The sequence below is a fragment of the Vulpes vulpes genome, chromosome 6, assembly GCF_048418805.1.
Source record: "Vulpes vulpes isolate BD-2025 chromosome 6, VulVul3, whole genome shotgun sequence".
Lineage (NCBI taxonomy): Eukaryota > Metazoa > Chordata > Mammalia > Carnivora > Canidae > Vulpes > Vulpes vulpes.
This window is the reverse complement of record NC_132785.1, coordinates 55,022,259-55,034,959: the sequence shown is the minus strand read 5'-3', so window position 1 is coordinate 55,034,959 and position 12,701 is coordinate 55,022,259. Positions and strand designations below refer to the sequence as shown.

General features: G+C 40.2%; 1 pseudogene; it reads right to left on the bottom strand.

The window, feature by feature from the left end:
- Positions 1 to 263: 263 nt before the first annotated feature.
- LOC112927435 (E3 ubiquitin-protein ligase CHIP pseudogene) lies at positions 264 to 1,077 on the bottom strand (annotated as a pseudogene).
- Positions 1,078 to 12,701: the final 11,624 nt, after the last annotated feature.

Genomic DNA, 12,701 nt, shown 5'->3' with positions numbered 1-12,701 from the left:
GCTTGCTTTCTATACATAGGTACTCACAGGTTTTATCACAGGATGGTAGTGATAGCAGCCCATTTTCATCTGCTGTTTCTGTCCCAGAAGAGGTGGGGCTAATAGTCCAGCAACAGAACTGATTAGGGCGGTGAGGTCTGGGACACGGGGGGCAGGGATTTAGGGATATAAACTATGTATAGGGACTGGGAGTTACCACACCAAGACCCTCCTAGGCCAGGGTACTGGGCAAGGCAGGCAGTCCTCCCCCTCTCCCGGCCTTACTAGTCTTCCATCCAGCAGTTCTGGGAGATGAACACATCACCAACCTCTTTCATGCTAGGTTGGGGGTGAGCTGTTCCTGGATCAGGGGGCTCCAGGTGACAGAGTCAATGTGACCCACACACTGCAGGTGATCCTCAATGTCCTTGTGGTCCTCAGTAATGCCACTGGGCATGATGCATGGCTCCTGCATGAACTCAAAGCTGATCTTGCCACACGGGTGGTTAGAAATATCTCACTTCTTTCTCTCTTATCCACCTGCGAGAAAAAGTCATTCAGGTCTACTAAGTACTTGTCATGCTTGGCCTCGATGCAGGCCTGCTGGGTGCAGATGTAGACATCATCCTTATCATCCTCATGGTTCTCCTGGCATTCTAGCTTGCTCTCCCACTTGGCCACAATGAACGGATCGAGGTAGAAGGGCAGCTCATTCTCCTGGTGGATGCACCACTCCTTAATGCTGTTCCAGCGCTGCTTCTTGGTAATGTGCAGAACACTAGGGATATCCTCCCCAAAGCTGAGCCACTCACTGCTCCTTGGCCAGACTGTAGGCTCCCTACGGATTGGGGATGGCCTCATCATAGCTCTCCATCTCTAGTTGGCGTTATCCCAGGAACAAGTGTGACTTCACAGACTCTCCGTTCAGCTTCGAAACGGCGGGCCATCTGCCAGGGCCTGCTCATGCTGCTGCATCTCCAGGTAGCACAGTGCCTGCTGGGTGTAGTATGCTGCCACCAGAGGCTTCCAGCTGAGGGTACAGCTGGAGCAGGCCACCATCTCTGGGTACTTGTGGTCCACCAAGAACTGGTTGCCCTCCTCTTGTGCTTCTGCATGCTCAAGCTCTTTTGGGAGCTTCTACTCTCCTCCTTACCCTTCATGGTGGTGCACAACACAGCCTAGGGTCAGCTCCCAGGCTCCACATTTAGCCTGCCCTGCATGCATGATCAGCTTGGCTAGGTCCAGTGATCTGCCCCGTGTGTGTATGGGTGTGTGTGTGTGTGTGTGTGTGTGTGTGATCTGCCTATATATATAAAATAAGTTTTTTAAAATTTTATTTATTCATGAGACACACACAGAGAGAGAGAGAGAGAGAGAGAGAGAGAGAGAGAATGAGAGAGAGAGGCACAGACACAGGCAGAGGGAGAAGCAGGCTCTATGCAGGGAGCCCGATGATGCAGGACTCTATCCCAGGTCTCCAGAATCATGCCCTGGGCCGAAGGCAAAGGCAGCGCTAAACCACTGAGCCACCTGGGCTGCCCTATATATAATAAGTTTTAAACAAGAAAGCCAGAGTAAATAGACAAACAGAAGAGATTATATCTCAAGGAGGGACAAGAATTTTGATTCCTACTTCTAATAGGAAAATGAAGCCACAGATCAGATCAATGCCTTATTCAGGGTCAGTTGGGGCAGAGCAAGGAGCTGATGGGGGAGTAACTGATCGATAAATAGATTTGTCTGTCCTTCCTGTATTTTTCTCCCAGCGGCACACCTTCCACATGCCTTTCTCTTCATGACCCCCCTAAACCCATAAGGTAACAAGCCTCCTTTTGAGAACTTAGTTTCTGTTGTTGCCTTGAATTTTTACAGACCTCAAAGCCAACACTGCTTAACTACAGATGTATCGAACGGGGTCTCTTAGGTACAGTGTCGGGGATGGCAGGGCCGCATAGACGGTAGGTGATTCACGCATCCGGCAGGCTAGCCTCTGGACGGTCTGCCAGGCTCTTCGAGGGCCTCCAGTACCTCCGCCACAGCATGGAGTTGGCCGAGCTGCTGGATCTGAAGGGCCAGCAGCATGAGACTCTTGGTGACTTGGTGATAACAAGAGTGGGTTGATAACCCTTTTTGAAACTGGTCTGCAGCTCTTTGGTTATGCAGCGAACTCTGGGATCTTAGCAAATCACTGAGAGAAATCCTGTGAATAAAGAGGATGGATTTTCCTGTCAGTGAGTTCAAATGGGGCATTAGAATCAAGTATAAATTACTGTTCTTTCGTTTCTTTCCTTTTTTTAAAAAATAAAACAACTATTTTAAAAACAATATTTTTAAAAAAGATTTTATTCATTTATTCATGAGAGACACAGAGAGAGAGAGAGGCAGAGAAGCAGGCTCCCTGCCGAGGAGCCCAATGTGGGACTCTTGTTTCGTTTGTAGTGGGGGGATGAGTTATTGCTAATTTTATGTTCTTCATGTATTTTCTTACGCGGCACATCTCCTGCAAAAAGCCCTACTCTGTTTCTGTTTTAGGACCTCCATATCTGCTCTATTAATTGTTATGGTTCTTGAGTCACTAAAGCTTCTTTAGAATCAGACAAAGTCAGGATCTACTGGCATATTTACAAAACTATTCAAACTAAGTTTTCTCTCCCTAATGAAATATTTAGATTGTGATGGTGCTAAATGTATTCTCTTGCTTGGTGCCGACATGAAATATAGCATATTCTTAAAGGGCAGACCTTTGCTAAGTTGACCTTCTCCAAGAGAATCCGTTGATTTTGTTCAGTGGGGTGTGCTTGTTCCAAGTACCTATTTTTTAAATGAGATTTTTAAAGTTTATTTATAATCTCTACACCCACGGTGAGGCTCAAACTCACCACCCCAAGATCAAAAGTTGCCTGTTGCATGAACTGAGCCAGCCAGGCACCCCTCCATGTAACTATTCTTTATATATATAAAGAAAAACTTTGTATAATTGGGCACTTTGGAAGACAACAAAAAAGCTCAGTTGACAATGAATCCATCCTCTGGGATGGGAATTGTGCAAGCTCTAGGATCTATGTCCTTAAGCCTAACCACATAGTCAGCTGAGTGCAGCTATAGTCCTATGGCGGAGCCCACCTGTCCTCCTCAGGGTTGCTGAGCCCTTGGTCTGTTGTGGTTCAGAACTAGCTCTCCCTTTTAGATGATCTTCTAGTTGGGGTCCGCTCCATCATTCAAAACTGCCTACTCTTCTTACCATCAAAGCAGTTTGTGATTTCAAAAATGTTCTCTCGGTTCATCAGAGTTCAATGATTTGTACAGTCATCATTAACTTTAAAGTAAATTGCTTGCCTCCAGGAGGCTCAGACTAATAATAATTCCTGCTCTGGGCACACTGTCCTGTCATTCCAGTGATAGGAGGGGTAGCAAAGGGGAGAGCGTAATCCAGGTTGAGTTCAACAATATGAGGATTCCTTCCTCAGAAAGCAATCGTCTACAGTAACACGTCCTGTATATCCTTGCAAAGTAACCCGTCTGGCATTTACCCACTTTCTTTCCCTTTATTTATTTTTACCAGCAAAATTTTCAACTTCTAGGGTTCTTTAGGACTAAAATGACAACATATCAAAAAATCAACTAGTTAGAAAACAGTAAAAGCAATAAATCAAATTGTGTATGGGGTTACCGTGAGAACATCGATTTACTGCTGTTTGTCCATGATGCTCTACAAGCAACCATGTAAGTACACCCGATCAAGGTTTCCACACTCGGTAATTGTCACTCTTACCACTCTTTAAGACAAATAATACTCATTCTTTTTTCTCTTAGGCTTCTAACAGCTCTCATCTGACTGCTACATCAGTCAGAATGTCACAAACTCCCTTTGCAGATGTAATCATTTGCAACTACTTTTTCATAGACAAGTAATTAGGGACTTGATTCTAAGGAATAAAGTCCATGATGGTTTTCAACCCTAGGCACCATCTAACATGGGCCAGAAAACAGTTGTTTATGTTCACTCCGATTTCCCTCCAGGACGAAAACGCCAGAACAGGGAAGAATGTTCTAATTTCATCACACCCAGGGAATAAAACCTCTAGCCGGGAGTGGTGGGAGAAAAAGAGTATGGTATGTAAGCCTATAAGCTTCCTATGTACATGACCCCACAATTCAGTAGAACCAGAGAGCAGTTGCTCTGGGAAATTGCTTGACTTGTGGTTCCTATCCACCGGCTGGTCTCACTTATGCTTTGTATAGGTGGCTTGGGATCTCGATCAGTAGGGATACTATTTGTTTGCAGCTTCAAATCTCTATTGTCTGAAGTGCTTAACAGTTTATAGGTTATTTCAACTGCTCTTCATTTTCTAGAAAAAGTTCTGTGGTTTTCCCTCACTGCTCATTGCCATATACATACACAGGATCATCCTTGTTGCCTAGATGATGTTTGTGTCCAGATGTAGAATGGACGCATTTAAATGTTTCAGGATTTATGTCTTAGAGGAAATCAGGTTATTTTCATTCTTTTTTTAATAGTATGTTCTACTGAAGATACTGAATATTGAACTCTTAAAGAATGGGCTTTTCTTCTTTGTAGTTGGATTGTGTTGCATTTTTTTTTCCAGAGATGTTTGTATGTTTGAATGTGTTCATTCAAAATCTTATCAAAATCTTTCTAAGAGCTACCAAATTAATCAACTTATAAATGTCTTTTTGCAATACATAAAGACAATCTCTAACTAATGGCTATATTTTGAAACTTCAGGGAAGTCCTTTAAAAAAGGTGTTCCTCATGAAACGCCGGGACCCCTGCACCCCGATGTTTCTAGCAGCAATGTCCACAATAGCCAAACTGTGGAAGGAGCCTCAGTGTCCATCGAAAGATGAATGGGTAAAGACGATGTGGTTTATGTACACAATGGAATATTCCTCAGCCATTAGAAACGACAAATACCCACCATTTGCTTCAACATGGATGGAACTGGAGGGTATTATGCTGAGTGCAGTAAGTCAATCGGAGAAGGACAAGCAGTGTATGTTCTCATTCATTTGGGGAATATAAATAATAGTAAAAGGGAATATAAGGGAAGGGAGAAGAAATGTGTGGGAAATATCAGGAAGGGAGACAGAACATAAAGACTCCTAACTCTGGGAAACGAACTAGGGATGGTGGAAGGGGAGGAGGGCGGGGGGTGGGGGGAATGGGTGACGGGAACTGAGGGGGACACTTGACGGGATGAGCACTGGGTGTTATTCTGTATGTTGGTAAATTGAACACCAATAAAAATTAATTTATTTTTTTTTTTAAAAAAAGGTGTTCCTCTAGAAGTTATGTACATGGTGGCCATGGTCATAAACCATGCCTCCAATTCTAAAGGTCCTTGGGATGTTCCTGAATTGTCTTAATAGTACGTTTGGGTAGCATCAGCTATAACAAGGCTTTTGAGGGAAGATCATTTGGGGTTCCAGTGTAAGGTCCCCAGAATGCCTCCATCCAAGCTGTGCTCATGCCATGGGTTCAAGAGCCCCTGTTTCTCTTTCTTTCTCTAGGTGGGGACAGATAAGGGATCTACAATCCAGAAATCACTTGTGCTAGTTTTAAAGGATATGCTTCAGCATGATGGGGTTGGGAGGTGGGGTGAGGCTCCCAAGAGGCCCTAGGACAAGGAAGAGGGAAGAGAAAGTCCTAACATGGGCATTTGTAAACTTGCAAAGCAAAGGAATTTAACTTCTTGGTTTTCTTGGTCAGCATTCTAACGACTCCATTTCCTCCCTCTCCTTCTCTCCTCATGAGTGATCACAGTGCACTGATGTGTTGGGAGATAACTCTCCATGGGTTTCTTGGTCTGTGTGTCCTTTGAGGAAGGCACTGACTGCCTGTTGTTATGGACTATCTTGTGAAGGGTGTTTAGATGGGGAACACTGACATAGAGCCACATCTCCTTGCAGAGCAAAGGTAGGCACGCTTACCGCCCAGTATGCTAATGTCTCCCCTGGAGTACTTACGACTTCATGTGGGAGATTCTGGTTCCTTTCCTGTTAACCCACGCATCAGGTGAACATCACCTGACCCTCTTGACACCTCCTGTGGGTGCTAGGGCTTAGTGAACCAGCATCAGTGGTGATCCTCTGGCTACAGCAATTGCAAGTAAGTACCAGGCTGTCCTTCTCTGACTCAGGAATCCTGCGTCTTTTGCCAGTATCCATGAAATTGTCACAGACTATCTTTAAAAGTAGGGTGAAAGCTTAGACCTTTTGTAATTTTCAACCTGTTTCCTTGGAAGTTGTGTAGACTGAGATGGTCATGGATGAAGCACAGGGATATAGATGGGAAGGACACGGTTGGGGAGGGCTTCTCTCCTGGATGCCTTACAGCAGAACTTGCTCTGGGCTACTATGGAGGAACATGGGAAATGGGGACAGGGACAGAGAGCAGGGAGTAGGTTATAGGGTGTGTAGCCTGAGGAGGAGGATGGGAAGGACAAGTAGAAGACTAGGAAATCCAAAGTGGCTGCAGAAGGCATGGGATGGTTGGCCAACCTGACTAAATTGCCCATGTGGCTGATCCACTTGCTTAGTCTCTTCTGGTAAGATCTTTTATTTCTAAAGGGTACTAATATACTCTTTACTAATAATCTTCAACTGCATATCATGTGTAGAAACTGAACAAGTGACACCATTTAGAGTAGGAGGAATATTTGGGAAATAGTTGCAACATTTAAAAAATATATTAGCTTTGGACTCTGTGGTGCCTTAATTGTAACATGCCTCGTAGTTCTAAATATTTTTTTCCTTGAAACTGGTTGTAGGTGCCCAGGGTTAGAGCAAGTCTTAGGTCAAGGTTCACATTTAGATAACAACAAATTCATGGGAGCGTACTCTTATAGGTTTTCTCAAGTTCAGGAACATTACTTTTTTCCAAATATGACAATCTGTGTATTGTTCCCCTTGGCTCCATAAGCCAGGGAGAAGGATTTTCTTTTTGTTTATATCCAAGAAGGAAATTCTAAACTTCTCCTTTCTTCTTCCCTATATATAAATATATTTCTTGATTCTAATATTTGTGTAAAGAAAGGAAAGAGGCAGATTCGGAAGTAGGCATAATCCATGTATTTAAAAACATTCAGAATGTTTCCGTCTCTCCTTTAAACTGGAAAATGTCACAGTTTTACACCAGGTGCCTAAATCAAGAATAAAAGATGTGAACAAGTCCTAGGGTTATGGATGGCTAACATGAGCATAGGTTTGGTGCAAATAATGTGCTTCCCCCCCCTCCCCGCTTCAGGTAGAGTGACCAGCTCCATTTACTCCTTTTCTTCACTTTGTTTTTAAATTCTCCCAGGTTTTGAGTTTTTACCTCCCTACCGGTCTTGGAGTGTGATGACAAATAGAAGCTCTGTTTAACTCTGTGGTTTTGTGTTCGGCCGGCAGTTCCTGAAGAATCCTGTCACCTCTGTCAGCATGGAATTTTTGTTTCCAATTATAATGATTCTCCAAATAATTTGAAAGAACAATAATTAGATCTGGGTTTATTTTTTACTTGCTGTGTGTGGTCTTCTCCTGTAGTCTTCTAATTTAATCAAGTTAAGTTACTTCTAAGCTCCTAATTTGTACTTTTTTTGTACTATAATGCTGACATTTTATTGACCTAATTTTGTAACTTTTGCCATCCCAAGCTTATCTTATGTTGGACTTTGTTTCTTTTTGTCCTGTCATTTTCTCTGCACAGCTGGTCCTGTCTCCAGACCACCCATCTGGTTTTAAGGTTTCAGATTTTCAGTTCCATAACACAGTCTAAGAAAGAAGGAATGAACATTTAATTGATAGGGCAGATAATATTAAGCTTGCCTCATTAATTAATCAATTCAAATATACTTCAATGAACCTTTGGGTGACCTCCCATGTGCTCCCAGCCTCAGTTGATGTTTGATTATTTTACACCTGTCAGCAGGAGTCAGTACAGGAAGAATTTCTAGTCTATCAGCTGGTCGGGTCCAATTTGTGGAAAAATCTGTCTCAAGTCAGCGTGGAAGCAAAGCAATAGTGGGCACATAATAACCTATACATTTGGGTGTAGATGGAATTACCTGTGATCCTGCATGGATTGAAGGATGTCCATTTAGACTTTCAGGTCGTGCTATTCCAGAATCATGTACTGGGAGATATGGAAACATTAACGCATCATGTTCTGCATTTGTCTGGTAGGCCCTGTAATGTCTGTTTTGCTTCCTGGGAGGCTATCAACAAATTCAAATAAGGAATAATGTAAGCAAGGCTTCCAAACAATTTGTAGATTCCAAAAAAAAAATCATGAAAACAGTATTAACAGCTTTGAGATTAAATGGTGAATTGGTATGGTGTGTGAATTTTAAAGTATAAAATTTAGTGGTTTCATAGTACACTTATGAATATGAGTGATCATCGCCACAATCTCATTTTAATCTCATTTAATCTTACTACCAAAAAGAAACCCTTTATCCATTATCAGTTACTGTCCATTCCCTGGCCTCAATAGTTGGGAAGCTACTAATCTTATTTCAGTCTCTATGGATTTGCTTGTTTTAGGTATTTTACACAAATAGAATCCTATAACACATGGTCTTTCAAGACTAGCTGCTTTCACTTAGCATAATGTTTTTAAGGTTCATTCACATGGAGTATTTTTATTGCTGTGTGGTATAAATTGTCATGGATAATGTGCCACAAGTTGTTTATCTCTTCACCTACTACTGAAGGACATTTGGATTGCTTCCAGTTGTTTGCTACTACACTAGAACATTAATGTACATATCTTATATGGATGGGTATGTCCATTTTTCTTAAGTATATGGGAATTAAATGGCTAGTTACACAGTGGTGCACACTTACCTATTTAACAAATTACCATCCTGTCCTATCCATGGATCTTACTCATACTTCAGGAGAGAAAATCATGCAGGGCCTTACACCAGGGGGTAGGACTCTTAGGGATCATTTTGGAATGCGGACACAGTCAAGATAGTCTCTTTTAAATATTTTGGATCCTACTTGTTTAAATTTTGTTTAGAATTTAAGTATCTATGCTCTTGAGGTATGTTGGTCTATCATCATCCTGTAATGTTTTTATTACTGTGATTAATGTTTCTGTTACTGTGGTTATCTAGACTCGAATTATTTGGGGAAGTATTAATTCCCTCTTCAATTTTCTGAAACATTCTTTATAAAAGTAAAATTATTTCCTTAAACCTTTGATAGAATTCAGTACTTGGATCTGGAATTTTCTTTGGGAGCAGACACTTAATGACACATCTAATTTCTTTAATAGGTATGGACGGAATCCTTCAGTTTTATTTGTAATAAAACTGGGGGAGAGGAGGCTGAGAATGAGTGAGCATGTGCATGAGCATGCTTTGGTAGTTTTCAAGGAATTTGGCCATTCCATCCAGTTTGTTGAATTCATTGGCATACATTTGTACGTAATATTCCCTTGTTATTGGACTAATATATGTGGAACTTTTAGGGATGTCCTTTCTCTTCTATATTGATATTGGTGTTTTATGTCTTTTTTCCCTGATCAGTTTGATTAGTAGTTTGCCAACTTGATTTTGCTCAAAGAAATAACTTATAGTTTTATTGATTTATCCTATTGGTTTTATTTAATGTTTTACTAATTTCTACTCTGATATTTTTACCCACTGTTTTTTTTTTCTTTTGCTCTTCTAGTTTTTAAGATGAAGACTTAGCTTCTTGATTTGAGACTTCTCCTTTTCTTAAATTCTTATCCAAATTTTTCCCACAGCAAATTTGTTGAATCTCGCAAATTTAGATTTTCACTCTGATATGTCTATATTCTCCTTCAGTTTGAAATATTTGCTAATTTTGATTTTGATATATTTCAATCATGGATTAATAATAAGTGTTAGTTTCCAAATATTGAGAGATTCTCAAAATTTTTAAATTTAATTCCATTGTTCTCAGAAAATATCTCCTATAACTTAAATCTTAAACTCATTTAGACATATTTTGAGATAAAGAGAGAACGTTCTTGGGCATGCACGAGTGTGGAGAGGGGGTAGAGGGTGAGAGAGAATCTTAAGCAGGTTCCATACCCAGTGAGGAACCTGATGTGGGGCTCGATCTCATGACCCCAGGTGAAATTAAGAGTCCCATGCCCAACTGACTGAGCCACCCAGGGGGCCCTAGATATGTTTTATAGTTCAGAAAGTGGTCTATCTTGGTAAATGTTCTGTGGGCACTTGAAAAGAATGTGTATTCTGTTTTGAGGAGCAGTGTTCTACAAATGTCAATTAGATTGAGTTGATGGATAATGTTATGTAAATACTTACTGTTCTTTGTGTATTCTTGTTCCATCCCTTTTTGAGGAGATATTAAAATCACTATAATTGGGAATTTATTATTGCACTTCTAGGAGTTTTGGCTTTATGTATTTTGAAGTTCTATTGTGTATATAGACTTTTAGGACTTGACTATGATGTGTCTTGGTGATGTTTTCTCCATGTCTCTTTGCTTAGGGTTTGTTGAGTTTCTTGGATTATAGGTTGATAGTTTTCATCAAATTTAGGAAAGTTATAGGCATTATTTGTTCACATATTTTTTTTGTCTTTGACTTCTCCGAATCTTCTTTCCTTTAGGGACTGCAAATACAAATATTAAACCATCTGAAGTTGCTCCACAGCCCAGTGATGCTATGTTGTTATTGTGTTCTCTTTTATCTGCTTTCATTTTGGATACTTTTTATTGCTATTTATTTAAGTGCACAAAACTTTTCTTCTATAATAGTCAATCAGCTCTTAATTATATCTAGTGTTTTGGGTATTTTTCATTTTTTTAATCTTGGGTATTGTCATTTATATTCTCTAGAAGTTTGAGCTGGATCTTTAAAAAATGCTTCTCATGGCTCTACTTCACTTTTATTTTTTTATTTTTATTTTAAAAAATATTTTATTTATTTATTCATGAGAGATACACACACACAGAGAGAGAGAGGGTCAGAGACATAGACAGAGGGAGAAGTAGGCTCCATGCAGGGAGCCCAACATGGGACTCGATCCTGGGTCTCCAGGTCACGCCCTGGGCTGAAGGCCGCGTTAAACCCTGAGCCACCCGGGCTACCCTCTACTTCACTTTTAAATATGTGGAATATATTTGTAATCTCTTTTAATGGCCTTCTGTGGTAATTCTTCCACCAATATAAATTCTAGAGCATTTTTTAAATTGATTTTTATCATAAGTCATGCTTCCTGTCTCTTTTATGGTAATTTGTTTGGATGCCAGACATTGTAAATTTTCTCTTACTGGGTGATGGATATGGTTTTTAAGATTTAAGTCCAAAACAATGCTTAGTTGAAGGCTAAGTTTTCTCCATTACTGAGACAATGCCCTTCTGTGTATTTTCCTCAATGCTTGTAAATCTTGAAGTCTATCCATCTGACGGTGGTAACAGGCTTTAGTCCTGGTCCTATGCCTGTGCTGGGCACTGTTGTTAATAATCGCCTCCTGTGGCTCTTTCCTCCCTCTCAGGCAGTTTCCTGACCTGCATGTGCTAATCAAGCCAACAAGCTAAAGCTATTGTTAAACTTACTCATTTCCTGACTTTCAGAGATCATTATTCTTTGTGAACTGGTGTCCATTGCCTTGCCGACTGTTTCATATATTTTCATTTTTGTGTCAGATGATGGAGTAAATCACATTTGTATTTTATCATGGCTGGAAGGAGAAGTGTACCTTCTTTTTTAAAAAACTGAATTTTATTATGTGGCTCTACCATAGCTTATTTAGCTAATTCCTTGTTGCTGGGCTTGTATGTTCTGAATTTCAAACTATAGGAGAGAGTTTGAAAGTGTGACAGTTGAATCAAAGGGTAAGTGTGTCCATAATTCTGATATTTCTAGATTTATCTCACGTTGGTAGGTATTGTACCATTTTTGCATTTCCCTCTGGCAATATTTGAAAATGAATACCTTTTAGAAGACTGAGGATATATACCAAAAGGAAGAAATCTTCAGTGTCTAATGAATATCTCACCAGATTTCACATCTCACTCTTTTGACAATTTTGTGGCACAAAAACAAAATGTCCCAAGGCTGGGTCTGTTTGTAGAGTCAATGGACAACTCTCTTTTCCCAGGGCTAAGAATCAGGAGAACAACCATACATTTTCCTGGTTTTTATATCCTTTTTAAAGAAGCAATCTGATACTGCATTTTCTCAGAAAAAAAGACCTATTTCATTCTGTGAGTCAATTTCCACTTTCTGAATTTGAAAACTCAGTTTACTTGATCACTTCTGAAAATACATTCTGTAAACATAATCCCCCTTCCAAGAATCCAGGGAGAATCTGAAAGTTTACCATATCAAGTGCAAACTCTTCTATAATTATATACTACTCTTTCCTATATAGCCTTATATTCTAGTGTTGTCCAATCCAGACACTACATAGTGATCTGTATTGTAAGGTGATAAAGAGGAGTAGGAGAGAACAAAACAAGTGCTTTAAAAATGACAACACTTGAGTAATACTTGTTCTCCAGATATATTCTTTACGTGTCCACATTCAAAATATTCATTCACTTTATGCCTTATATTTGAGTTCTCTCATAATTCTATCCAGCAACTCCAATCCTATTAATGGTATTGACTACCCAATAATAGAGAGGTGGATGTTCAAGCTAGATGGTCAGATACTCATGCAAAAACAGTGGGGAAAGGTTACATTCACTTGTTTTTTGTGATCTGAGTGGT